Source organism: Pteropus medius, unplaced genomic scaffold, assembly GCF_902729225.1.
Source record: "Pteropus medius unplaced genomic scaffold, Ma_sr-lr_union100, whole genome shotgun sequence".
NCBI classification, from domain to species: domain Eukaryota; kingdom Metazoa; phylum Chordata; class Mammalia; order Chiroptera; family Pteropodidae; genus Pteropus; species Pteropus medius.
Genome location: NW_024356346.1, coordinates 1 through 12,950, shown reverse-complemented (window position 1 = coordinate 12,950; position 12,950 = coordinate 1). Strand labels below are relative to the sequence as shown.

Genomic DNA, 12,950 nt, shown 5'->3' with positions numbered 1-12,950 from the left:
GAAAGTTTCCTGCCTGTTTGAAAAGGGCCACTTTTAAAAATACAGGTCTCCACTGTGTATTCCTGTTCTCCTTTCTTCCGCCTCCTTAAAAGTTGCGAAAAATAAAAGTTCTCAGCAATAGACAGAAAGGCTGCAAGTAGGAGCCCAGTAACCAGCTTTGACCTCCCTCCTACTCTGTACCATTGCTTTCTGTGTTACCTCACTACAATTTACCTGTTGAGCTCTTCTCATTTTCATGCTTATGTAAATCCCACGTGAGTGTATAATAAAAATCCTAGTCGAGGTCTGCATCGTTAGGTCTAAGTTAGAAGTGATGTGAGTTCATCGTCTCCTGTAAAATTCGATTGGCAGTAAAACAACATTTGTGAAGCTAGCTCGTTGTGCTTAGATACTGATGGGTTTTCTGCAGGTTTGACTGGCCGTTTGGTCTCAGGAGGAGTTCGGGTGCAGCCGGGTAGAGGGTGGGGTCAAGCATGAGGTGAGGTTTTAGGATCAACGGGACAAGAGTTCTGGGAGTGCTGGTCCTGGGACAATTTGCCAGTCTGTGAACTCAGGCTCGAGGGATGTGGTCAGTTCCTGGGCTAAATCCAACGCGATCCCTCCATGCTTTTCATCGCCTACCTTTGAGTCACATTCATGTGACCGAGCATGGACACATGTGACCTGGCATGACTCTCCCCGTTCTTGCGACCCAGCATGAACCACGTATTCTTTCTGCAGGCAGACTTTGCTCTGCATTTTTATTAAGCACAATAGAGAAGTTTCAGGAGGCTTTTTTGGTGGTTCCATTGTGGTGAGGGGGTCGGTGTCCCTTTGGCTCCCCCAGGTGGTGTGTGGTGGAACTGCCATGGGAGGGAAAGGTTTATGAGAAGCTGCCTGTGTGCAAGGAATGGTGTAGGGTGTGGATAGAAGGTTGATCAGAGGAACTAGGAGAGGATTATTTTGGTGTGGAAAACTTCGGGTTTTGTTATTTGTGATGTAAGATAGTAAGCGTGCCTAGAAGCACTAAAATTGGTTTATGTATTTTTTGGTTTATATTATATAGCAACTGAAGATATTTGGGTCCATCGGTGTACAGGTAATGGGGAACCGCTTCTATCTTAATTCTAGCCCGCATTTCCCCAGGTCTAACAACAACTTTCATAGAGATTCCGATTGATGGAGACAGTATTTGTGAATAAAGAAATTTGGAGAGTTTAGATCCTGCCTGTTTTCATCCCTCCTCCCTCCCTTGGTTTTTAAAGATGCTTGGGCTCGACGGAGCATTTCTATTGGATTTAAGAGCTAGAAAGCTGCCATCTGCTTAGGCACCAGGAGAATTAACGGCTGGAATACTGCTATCTCCTGAAAACTACTGTAGCTGAGAGAGACCACAGGTGTGTTGGCAGAGGTAAGCAGTGTATCTGTCCCATCAGCCTTTTTAGTATATTTCTGCATGGTTTGGGTGAATTTAGAAGAGTTGCCAGTCTTTTTTACTAAGATGTTAAGACGGTTGTAAAAAAAATATTTGCGAAGCCAGCTACTTGGAATTAGCCACTCTCGGCTTCCTTTGTTGAAACTTTCTTTTCATGGGTGGTCATTGTTTTCTGTGACTGTGGCTTTTGTGTCATTTTCATAAAAAAGGAGATGCCTTAGGAGATGAGAAATGTAAACACAGGCCACAACTGCCTGAGCAGACCGAGCTAAACAAACAAAAAACATGGAAAGGGCCACATTAAAAAATACAGACTACAGTTTTCTAGCCTGGCTCCTTAAAAATGGTGAAGGAAAGATAAAAAAGCTTTGGCTATAATCATATTAGTAGTAGACACCGAAACTGCTAACATGAGCCTGGTAACCGATCTCGGTCCTCCTTCCATTCCCCGTATCAGTGTTTTTAGGGTTGACTAACACGACTTAAAAGTTTCCATTCCTTGTCTGCAGTGTTTGCTAGAAGGTATAAGTGGTGTGAATCTATCGTACCTTAGATGGGCAGTTAAAATTATTTGCTTCCTTTTTGGAGCTCTAGGGTTGTCTCGATTGAGCTTTTCCTTCCAGAAATGATCCTTTCCTCCCCTACATCTGTTTTTTTGTGTGTTCTTTGCCATAAGGAGGTACTGTAGGGATAGAACAGAATCATAGTTCCCTATGAAACTGCTATTCCAGGTGGCCTCCGGGGTTCAGGAGTGAAATGATCCTCTATACATTGCTGTCTGTGGAGACGATGTGGGTTGTTCTCTTTATACCAGATGTGATTTCTTTCTGTCTTGTCCATGTTATAGGATTTTGGTTTGGTGTCAACCATCTGCAAGGTGCACTGATCCTGGTGCACCTGGTGGCTGGCCTTGGCAGCTCTCAGGGGAAGGTGCCATGAGGGGCCTCAGCCCAAGGGACCATTCTCAACTCCACCTTTCATTACCTTTCAATGCTGTATAAGTGCTATTATGGTAAAGCTCACTCAGAGCCATGAAAGAGCTGGTTTGTGGTCGGAGGGGATCTGAGACACCCTGTGCACTCCGCCATCCTGACAGCCTGTGTCAGGAAGGTCTGTAATCTTTGTTTCTGGGAGCAATCCTTTGAATCCTTGAGGGCTGCCTTCTTTGCACTGTTTTGTGGAGTTGTTTCCTTTCCTCCGTTGAGCAGGGAGGAGGCTCACCTGTTTGAGTCACTATCAGAATCTAAAATCCTACCTTCGACGGCCAGTGGATCCTTTGACTTGGATTAACTTCTAAACAGGTAAGACATTTTGTTTCTTTGGATGTTATTGCTGGTTTTTAATATTTGATTGTCTTAAGACTTGATTTGATTAAATGGACTTGTTATCATGAAATGTATTTACTGGATTCACAGAAATAAAGTTATGTTTTCTGTTATAATTGTGTCAAGAAAGTAGGGCACGTATTAATGCACTTTGAAATCTCAGTTCTAACAAATCTAGGTACAAATAAATGGTTTATAGGTAAAACATTAACAGTTATTGCATTGACATTGTGTGTATATCTATGTGCCTATATCTATCTATATATAGGTATTTATATAGATATACATATATAGATAATTTTTCCTGTGTTTTTAATAATTCGAAACTTGAAATTTTTGCTTGGTTAGTAAAGTGATACATACTCACTGAAAATCTCAAGATATCCAAATAAGATAAAGTAATGAAGCACAAAGTATGGGACATAGATTTATTCAATTTATCTGAAAGGAAGCAAGTATATTTGGTTCTATTTGTAAATGTCTTTTGCCACCACAAAAAGATATGTGCCAAGAGGTAATACGTTCAAGAAATTAAATCTGGTTCTAAGTACCATTCTAAAGAATTCCGCTGTAACAATTCAGAATCACTTTATTCGTTTGTACTACAAATTAAGATGGACCTCTGAATCGTTTATACATACTTGCTTCTTTGAACAATGATGCTGAAGAGATTCACTTTTAAAGCATTAAATGCCTGTTTTCTATGTCGGGAGATATATATCAAGGAGTGAATTCATTGAACCAGAAAAGAACATTTTGAGTGGTTGGAGTTGAAAACTTGTGCACACAGGCCACCGTGTTTTACATTTTGACGTGGTTTAAGGGCTTTAATTTTGTCTCCATAAATGACATTCGTCATGATGGGCTTCCTGGATTATAGCAAATCTGGGTTGTGTGAAGGGGGAGTATGGCGTTGTAGTTTTCATTTGCATTTCCATCATGACTCATGATACCTAACATCCTTTCTTGGGCCTATTGAAAATTTTCTCTTTTCTAGAGAAGGGTCTATTCTGGTACATTTTAGAAGTTTAGTTTGTCTTTTTGTCTAAGAGTTGTAAGAGTTCTTTGTTGAATGACACTTCCATTAGATCTATAACGTGAAATTCTTCCCTTTCTGTAGGTTGTCTTGTCACTTCCTGGATAGATTCTTTTAATGCCAAAAACGATGAATGTCGAGGCAATCTCATTTATCTTTTTCATCGATTATTGTTTGATGCCAGATCGAAGAACTCTTTGCTAAATACAAGGGCTTGAAGATTCATCCACCTGCTGTCTTCTAGAGGTTTGAATTTTAAGGCTCGAATAAATTTCAAGTTCACCTTTATGTGGTATGAGTTCAGGGTCGAATCTCATTCCCCTACAGATGATAGTCATTTTGCTAGCACCCTCTGTTCAAAGGACTCTCCTGTACCCATGTCCATGTTTTCCACCCATGTCAAACATCCAATGACCTTAGAGAGATGGGTTTATTTCTAGGCTCTTAATTCTGTTCCATCCTTCTATATGTGTAGGTAGGCCTGCATTACAGATTTTGGTTTCTCTTGGCAACAGACCGCATATAGGGGCATGGTTCCCTAAGGGTGTAGGAGTAGAAAAATGCCTATCCCTAGAGATGTCGGAGCTGACCTGAAGAAAAAAGCACAGTGCGGTCCTCACCTGTGACGATGATGCTGTGAACAAAGTATGCTGCCATCAGTCATTTAAAGGCACAGCACATACTGTTACTTATATCATATATTAGTTGTTTATGGCGATCAGGAACCATGTAACTGTTCACTGTATTCTTTACAACCATACCATTTTAAAAAAATGTGGTCATATTTACGATTTTTGTTCTTTGTTGATTTTCTTATGGAAACATCCGTTAACACTGTAGTTGCAAGAATGTCAAAATAATATGCAGTCTAACCAAGACAGGATGACCAAGAATCTACCTCATGTAAAAATGTACATATTGGAAAAGTTAGCTGCATGCAAAGGGAGGAGCAGGTGATAGGAGATTTGTAAATTAAGGCCCCATAAGTCATTGCCTCAACCCTCCCTCACAGTAAATAAGTTCCAGTAACCGATACTGGTATCCCACAGCTATGTAAATACACAAGGCACATCATGACCAGATACATGCACAGGGTAAAGTGGTATGGGATCTTGCTGTGATAGTCCCATGAACAGAGTAGATAGGGAATCCCGGGAAGGTCGTTGGAAGCATCATTTATTCCATTTGTAGCTGGAAAATGTTTAACTTTTGACATGAATATCTGCAAAGAGACTATGTCCTTTACTATGTTTTCTTCACAAATGACATTTCAAACAAATCGTAGTTTTAATGGTCAATTGTCCTAAAAGCGATAACTGAAGTACTCCTAAAAATAAAACTTTCGATTACACATTTTAGTCAGTCAGTACGAAACATGGATCACAGCTTTAAAGTCAAAGAGAGAGGAAGGGCATCTGATTTTGAATGTTCTCAGGTTCAAGGTTCTAAAGTTTCTAGCAATCTCCGTAAAGCATGAAAGGGATACTACTGCTTTTGCAAATTTCACAAAGCAGCCACTAATTTGAGCTTTTAGACGAGAGAATATTCAGAGAAAAGCATCACACTTCTGTCCCTTTTGCAAACCTAGATCCAGTTGATAAATTATTCAAGGTCCTCATTGAGCAGTGGTAGTTTTAAGTATGTAACTGTTGATAGAACCAATTAAATTCCTGAGACCTCAGTCATCTGGCATCAGATGACTGGGGTCTAGTGTCTGGGTGTAATTTTGGGGTCTGACTCAGGTCCTGGTTATCGTTTGGGGGTCTATCTCCAGATCCTGAGGGTGCAGTTTATAGTCCAGCTCTTGATCTGGTGTCTGGGTAATGGGGTCCGGTCAAGTTTGGCCGCGGGTCCAGCGTCCACGTCCAGGTTTCGGTTGTCGCTCTGGCTCCAGGGTCTGGTGTTTGGAATCTGGCGTCTAGGTCTCTTGTCTCAGTGTCAAGTCTCTGACATCTGGTCTTATGTATCCCAGATCTGGGGTTTGTTTTTGGCCCTGGTGCACAGGTGTTTGTTTTTGGCTCCTGTTTATAGGAGTGCGGTTTTTTATTGGTTCCTGTGTTTGTCTTGTATCTAGGGCCCTCGATCTGATGCTGAGTCCAGGTCCCTTGGTCTGGGGTGTACATCGTTGGTGTCCAGGATCCAGGGTCCAGTGTGGCTATGGCATCCCGTGTCTGTCAACCAATGGTCATTGTTTCCAATGCCAACAGGATCTCCAAGTCAGGGTGCATTAAAGATGGAGAATGTATTCATGGAAAACAGCTAATTTGTGATGCAGCATGGTTGTGACAACAGATCAGTTTTGGAGCAGTTTAGTATGTAGTGCTATAGGCTACTTATGAAGCATCGGGGCAAGGAGGGCTTACAGTGAGGATACTCTGGGGCCCGTTCTCTCTTCAGTTGGAAAGCTGTTCTCTGCTGCTCTACAAACTGTTGAATTTAGGAGCTCTGCTCAGTCTAGTCCTCAGAAGGCAGTTCGGTGCTGAAGGCAGGCAGGTCAGTGAAAGCTTCTCCTCGAAGGTTGGTTTGCATGAGAAATCCTTGTGTAAAGATAGGTGCTAATTTTAAGTGTGTGTGTGTGTGTGTGTGTAAGCACCTTCAGCCACCAGGAACTCTTCTTATGTATTTCTTTTTCTGATCATATGTCCCTCATTCTGGCTTGTGAGGGGCAATAGGCTCCCGGTGTCATGGTCGAGGAGAGGTAAATTTATTATCTCTGTTCCATCCAGCATGTGAAGAGCAGAGAGAGGTTTTGAGAAAAAGGGTTAGGACAGATCTGAATGTGATCCGTCCATATCAGCTTTAGCCAGCAGGTGGAGAGAAGAGGGAGAGAATGGGGAAGAAAGTAGTAGAGAATCGGGGAAAAAAATCTGTCCCAGTACAACCAAGTGTGTGAAGGGAAGACCAGGTCTTCAGGGAAGGTCGAGAGGAGCATCCTGGGGGTGAAATCTCTATCCTGATTTTAGCCGATGTGTGAGGGCCAAAGCAGTGGCCTGGTAAAAGGGGCCAGGATAGATGGAGGCAACTTGTCCACCTGGTACCAGCCAGTGTGTGAGAAGCAGAGCGGGTGCCCGGTGTGAATGCAAAAGGCGGTGATGGATTACAAGAGCTAATGAACGTGTCTGATACAGAGCGAATAGTCTCTTCAAGGTGTATTACAGTTTTAAAAAGTGTGTTTAGCTAGCTGCAGAGCAGCAACGGACAGGGCTGGCTGAAAATGTGTCACTAAACTGATAGGTTTGGGCTTCGACTACCCACCAGGACCTGGCCCAGATAGGAATCTGATAGTCCTGTCGAGGTTACTTTTTTAAAAACCTTTTCTGTCGGAAACCAGCCGACCAAGTCAAACCAGGTCCCTGAATGGGGGAGCGGGGACTGAGAAAAAAGAGAAGACAGACAGGGTGCAGGAGGGAGAACAGATCTCACAACCGTCTCTCCGAGTTTATTTCTTATGCTCCTTTTTATACATAATCTGTTCCTTTGCGTATCCCAAGATAACATAATAAAAATTACATCCTGAAGATCGAGGTACAACCGACACTTCTTTTGACACTCCCTTTTTCTATACTTAATCTTCTTCTTCCTGGAATTCCACAGAACCAGCCTTTTCCCTTTTTGATGCTAGCAGGCCTCCCGAGATAATCCATGCACTCTTTTGAATTTTGAGAGCTTTAGCTCCCTACAATTCCTCCTTTTTTACTTTATAGTAGACTGTGCCTGTCTTCGGTGGCTTCCTGCGAAACATGGAGCTTACCCGTCATTGGAACATGTATTCCATCATACATGCCCTGTCTTAGGTTGTCCAGTTGCCAAGAAGTCCTTACCCGTCTTTGACTACCACCCACTCTATTGGGGCATTTTTATTTTTTAATTTTATCGCATGTATCTCGGAACCAACATCTCGCAGTGCTCGTATTGCGCATTTCAACAGATATGGCAATAAACACAAGATGACTAACACGAAACAGGCTAGAACGATAACAAATCCTAATGAATGAGTAAATGGTCCCCAAGTAGGGACTAAACGTTTTAAACCCTTTATAAATTCTTGCACTGATTGATCAGTATTTATTTGTAGTTCGGGAGCTTCTTTTAAGGCTAAAACGTCTCGATGTAATTGAACTAAATCTAATGACATATTAGCACTATGCCAGATCCCTTGTAAATGATTTTTTATCTTATCCCAAGGATGGGTGGTACTATTATACCTTTTTGGAGTTACACAAATCCATCGATATTGCACATGGCAACGTAAGCGGGAGGAAAATTTTAAGGCTTGAACTTCTTCTCCCAAAAAGTTTACTGTTTCATATAATGCATCTAATTTTTGTTCAGTTTTTTCATCAATACTTCCTTGAGATCCCATAGCTAATGAAACATTTTTTGTCATATCATTAACAAATGTTGCAGATTGCACAGAGTTGGACAAGAATATGGCAGCAGTGGGGGCTGTAACCAGCAAGGCGACAACTGCAAGAATACCTGCCACAACAACAGCCACAGCCCTTTTAGATCTTCCTAATGCCATGTTAATCTCTTTTAAAACCTGTAACCCATATTCATCAAACCAAAGGCCTTTAAGGTTAACAGGAACCATTATAAATGGCGGTTGTCTAAGCACGAGAACAGAAGTGTTAGCAGGAGTAACACAATTAGACAGCTGACAATTATTACAAGATACATCGAATTGATTAGTATTATTATCTACAGTAATATTGAAATTTCCTAACAATAATATATATGGGACATTAACACAAGTTCTAAGGACATATGAGAATCTTTCTTCTGAACCACTACTGTGTGAATTGGTCCGAGATTCATTAGTCATGCTAATACTCATTGTCACAAGTCCAGCAGCCAGTTTCCAAATACGAGTCTGCCAAACACCAGAGCTCGTTTTCCAGAGTCCAGCAGATAAAGCAGTCCCAGTGTCATAAGGCCGAGAGAAGTCCCAAACAGTTTCATTAAATCCTGTTACCCGGTACAAAGTGACATTCTCTTGATGACAACGATGCCACCATACCGAATCTTTTTGCACATGCCTCTTCGAGTGACAAAGTTAATCTCGATGTTCATTTTCGGCATGCCACACTAGTCGTTCAGGCAACGAGCGTGTTCCGTCAGCTCCCTACGGAAAAACACAAACATGCCCTCGCCCCCATATTAATACAGGATCTGGTACTGCGTGTTGGGCAACGCCTCCAATAGCTACAAGTGGAGCTGAATCTTCATCAGGCGAATGATATCTAGCGGCCTCCTCCTCCTCCTCATCAGTAAAAATGGAGTCGAAAGGAGGGGGAGGCATGGGAGGGGCAGAAGGACAACCCCAGCAGCCTCGGATTCGTCATACTCATGAACAATTTTTAAGTACAGGTGACATTTGTTCTTTAATCTGATCTCTTTCATGCTTAGGGTCTAAAGAATGTCTAATCAAAGTCCAAAGCCCAAAAGTATCTACCGGAACCTTAATAGGTCCGTGGGCATCATAGTAATCCTGTAACTTTAGACCCACTCTTAACCATGTCTCTAAATCAATTGTCCCTTCCTCGGGAAACCAGGGACAAACTTCTATAAATTGCAAGAACTTCATTAACTGTCGCTGACCTACTTTAGCTCCTCTAACTCTAAGCATATTCTTAAGCATATGTACAAATAGCAGTCGACTATTTCCTTGGCCCATTATATTTTCTCTCTCAGTTTCTATATTACAAAAACTCCTGCGTACTCACCTTCACCGCCCACGGCTTTTTTGGCTAATCTGGAGTGCACTCGTCTCGCGGTGGGTCCTTGCTATTTTCCCCCGTTTTCAGGCCCACGTTGGGCGCCACTTGTCGGAAACCAGCCGACCAAGTCAAACCAGGTCCCTGAATGGGGGAGCGGGGACTGAGAAAAAAGAGAAGACAGACAGGGTGCAGGAGGGAGAACAGATCTCACAACCATCTCTCCGAGATTATTTCTTAGGCTCCTTTTTATACATAATCTGTTCCTTTGTGTATCCCAAGATAACATAATTAAAGTAACATCCTGAAGATCAAGGTACAATCAACACTTCTTTTGACACTCCCTTTTTCTATACTTAATCTTCTTCTTCCTGGAATTCCACAGAACCAGCCTTTTCCCTTTTTTATGCAAGCAGGCCTCCCGAGATAATCCATGCACTCTTTTGAATTTCGGGAGCTTTAGCTCCCTACACTTTTCTTCTCACTTTGGTAGGAGGCAGTAGAGACTTACTTGGACGTGATTTCTCTATCCCTGCTCTAGGAAGTGAGGGGAAGTGCAAAGGGGGTTCCCGGAATAAAGCGCAGTAGAGAATTGGAGGCGATTTGTCCAGTCTCGCACAAGCACCGTATGTGAAGGGCTACGGGGGCTGGAAAACGTGGGAACAGAGACCTTGGCAAAGTCTTTCTGGTGGCATAAACTTGGTATGTGAGGGACCTGCGAGGTCCTGGAAAAATGATTGAGAAGAGACTTAGAGGGGCATGCTCTATCTTAGCTGCTGCCAGATCGTGATGGGCAGAGGAGGTCCCCGTGTAAGGGATTAGGCGAGTCTCCGAGGCCACTATGTCCTCTCCCCTTCCGCAAGCCTGTGAGTGGCAGAGGGGTCGTCCCGGGGCATGGCTGAGACGAGTCTTAGAGTCCACTTATCCATCTAAGCTGTTCTATCGTGTAAACAGCAGAGGGCGCTGTGTGAGCACCTAGGGTATGGGTGACACTGCAGCCTGTGGAGTTCTCAGGAACAGTTTGTCCAGGCTGGTTTAAGTGAATACTTCAGACCATTTTTTGACTATTATTAACTCATGCAAACTTAAAGCAAGCACTTCCTATGGTAGAAGTTTATGAAACCCTGAATCGAGAGCCCCGGGAGGGTGGGCCGCAGCCTCGCGAGAGCCCCGGGCGGGTCGGCCGCGGTCTCGCGAGAGCCCCGGGCTGGTGGGCCGCGTTCTCGCGAGAGCCTCCGCTGGTGGGCCGCAGTCTCGCGTGAGCCACGGGCGGGTGGGCCGCGCTCTCGCGAGAGACCCTGGCTGGTGGGCTGCGGTCTCGTGAGAGCCCCGAGTTGGTGGGCTGCGGTCTCGCGAGAGCCTCCGCTGTGGGGCGCGCTATCGCGAGAGCCTCCGCTGGTGGGCCGCGGTCTCGCGAGAGCCCCGGGCTGGTGGGCCGAGGTCTCGCGAGAGTCTCCGCTGGTGGGCCGCGATCTCGCGAGAGCCTCCGCTGGTGGGCCGCGGTCTCGCGAGAGCCTCCGCTGGTGGGCCGCGGTCTCGCGAGAGCCCCGGTCTGGTGGGCTGCGGTCTCGCGAGAGCCCAGGGCTGGTGGGACGCGGTCTCGCGAGAGCCTCCGCTGGTGGGCCGCGATCTCGCGAGAGCTCACAGGGTCAGCGGTCTCGGCGGCAGAGCCTCCGGTTCGGTGGGGTCATGGTCTCATGAAAGATTCCGGCCCCAGGTGGGTCATGGGTCTCTTGAGGTTTCTCCAGGGCTGTGAGGGTCTCGCCAGCCTCTGCTGGTGGGTCATGGTCTCGCCGACAGTCTGGCTGGTGGGCCGCTGCCCCATGAGAGCCCCTGAGGGTCATGGGCCCCAGGACCCTCAGGCTGGTGGGACGCGGTCTCATGAGAGTCCCGGGCTGGTGGGCCGCGGTCTCGCGAGAGCCCCTCTCTGGTGGGCCGCGATCTTGCGAGAGCCCCGGGCTGGTGCGCCGCGCTCTCGCGTTAGCCTCCGTTGGTGGGCCGCGGTCTCTCGAGAGCTGCTGTGATGACTTGCAGTTCTGAGGAGATTTCAGTCAGTGCAGCATTGGTCCTGGAGGTGCCCAGTTTCTGGGACGAAATGGGACTGCGTCTGTACCTGGTTTACCTCAGAAGCTTCCTGGGACATTGAGCCACAGGAGGAACAGGTAGGGAGAACCTTCTTCCTGCGCGAATGGTCCAGAGGGTTTGGCGTAGACGTCTCGGTCTTCTGAAGCCCAAGTAGAGCAAGGGGTGGTGTGGAAAATTCTTTTTTCCTTGGCTTGTCAGCTAGTGCTCTGTGTCTTTTTTCGTGCGGCTGTCCGGTAACCCTAGAGACATTGACGTGGGGTCAGACTTGGGCTCTATAATGCTCCCTTGATCCATGTGTTTGTTGTGATACCGATAGCACCCTCTTTCGATTACTAGTTTGTGTTTTTGGGGTCAGTGCTGCGGAATATTGTAATAGATACATTCCACCGCATGTATGGCATCCCGGGTCGTTGTTCCCTGACACCTGGCAGAAGTTTCCGAAATCCTGGTGCGAGAACCTCTTCCTGGTGGGCCGCGCTCCCGCGAGAGCCTCGTCCTGGTGGGCCGCGCTCTCGCGAGAGCTGCCGTGATGACTTGCAGTTCTGAGGAGATTTCAGTCAGTGCAGCATTGGTCCTGGAGGTGCCGAGTTTCTGGGACGAGGTGGGACTGCGTCTGTACCTGGTTTACCTCAGAAGCTTCCTGGGACTTTGGGCCACAGGAGGAACAGGTAGGGAGAAGCTTCTTCGTGCGCGAATGGTCTAGAGGGTTTGGCGTAGACGTCTCGGTCTTCTGAGGCCCCAGTAGAGCAAGGGGTGGTGTGGAAAATTGTTTTTCTTGGCTTGTCAGCTAGTTCTCTGTCTTTTTTCGTGCGGCTGTCTGGTGACCCTAGCGACATTGATGTGGGGTCAGATTTGGGCCCTATAATGCTCCCTTGATCCATGTGTGTGCTGTGTTGCCAATAATACCGTCTTTCGATTACTAGTTTGTTTTTTTTGGCGTCAGTGTTGCGGAATACTGTAATAAAACCATTTCACCGCATGTACTGCGTTCCGGGTCGTTGTTCCCCGACACCTGGTAGAAGTTTCTGAAACCCTGGCACGAGAGCCGCGGCTGGTGGGCCGCGCTTTCGCAATAGCCTCTGCCTGGTGGGCTGCGCTCTCATGAGAGCTGCCGTGATGACTTGCAGTTCTGAGGAGATTTCAGTCAGTGCAGCATTGGTCCTGGAGGTGCAGAGTTTCTGGGACGAGGTGGGACTGCGTCTGTACCTGGTTTACCTCAGAAGCTTCCTGGGACTTTGGGCCACAGGAGGAACAGGTAGGGAGAAGCTTCTTCATGCGCGAATGGTCCAGAGGGTTTGGCGTAGACGTCACGGTCTTCTGAGGCCACAGTAGAGCAAGGCGTGGTGTGGAAAATTCTTTTTTCCTTGGCTTGT

General features: G+C 45.9%; 1 long non-coding RNA gene across 1 annotated transcript; it reads left to right on the top strand.

The window, feature by feature from the left end:
- Positions 1 to 1,324: 1,324 nt before the first annotated feature.
- LOC120602097 (uncharacterized) lies at positions 1,325 to 3,910 on the top strand. Its single transcript, XR_005652626.1, has 3 exons — positions 1,325 to 1,390; positions 2,623 to 2,715; positions 3,860 to 3,910. It is a non-coding gene; the product is annotated as an uncharacterized LOC120602097 (long non-coding RNA).
- The last annotated feature ends 9,040 nt before the right edge of the window (positions 3,911 to 12,950 follow it).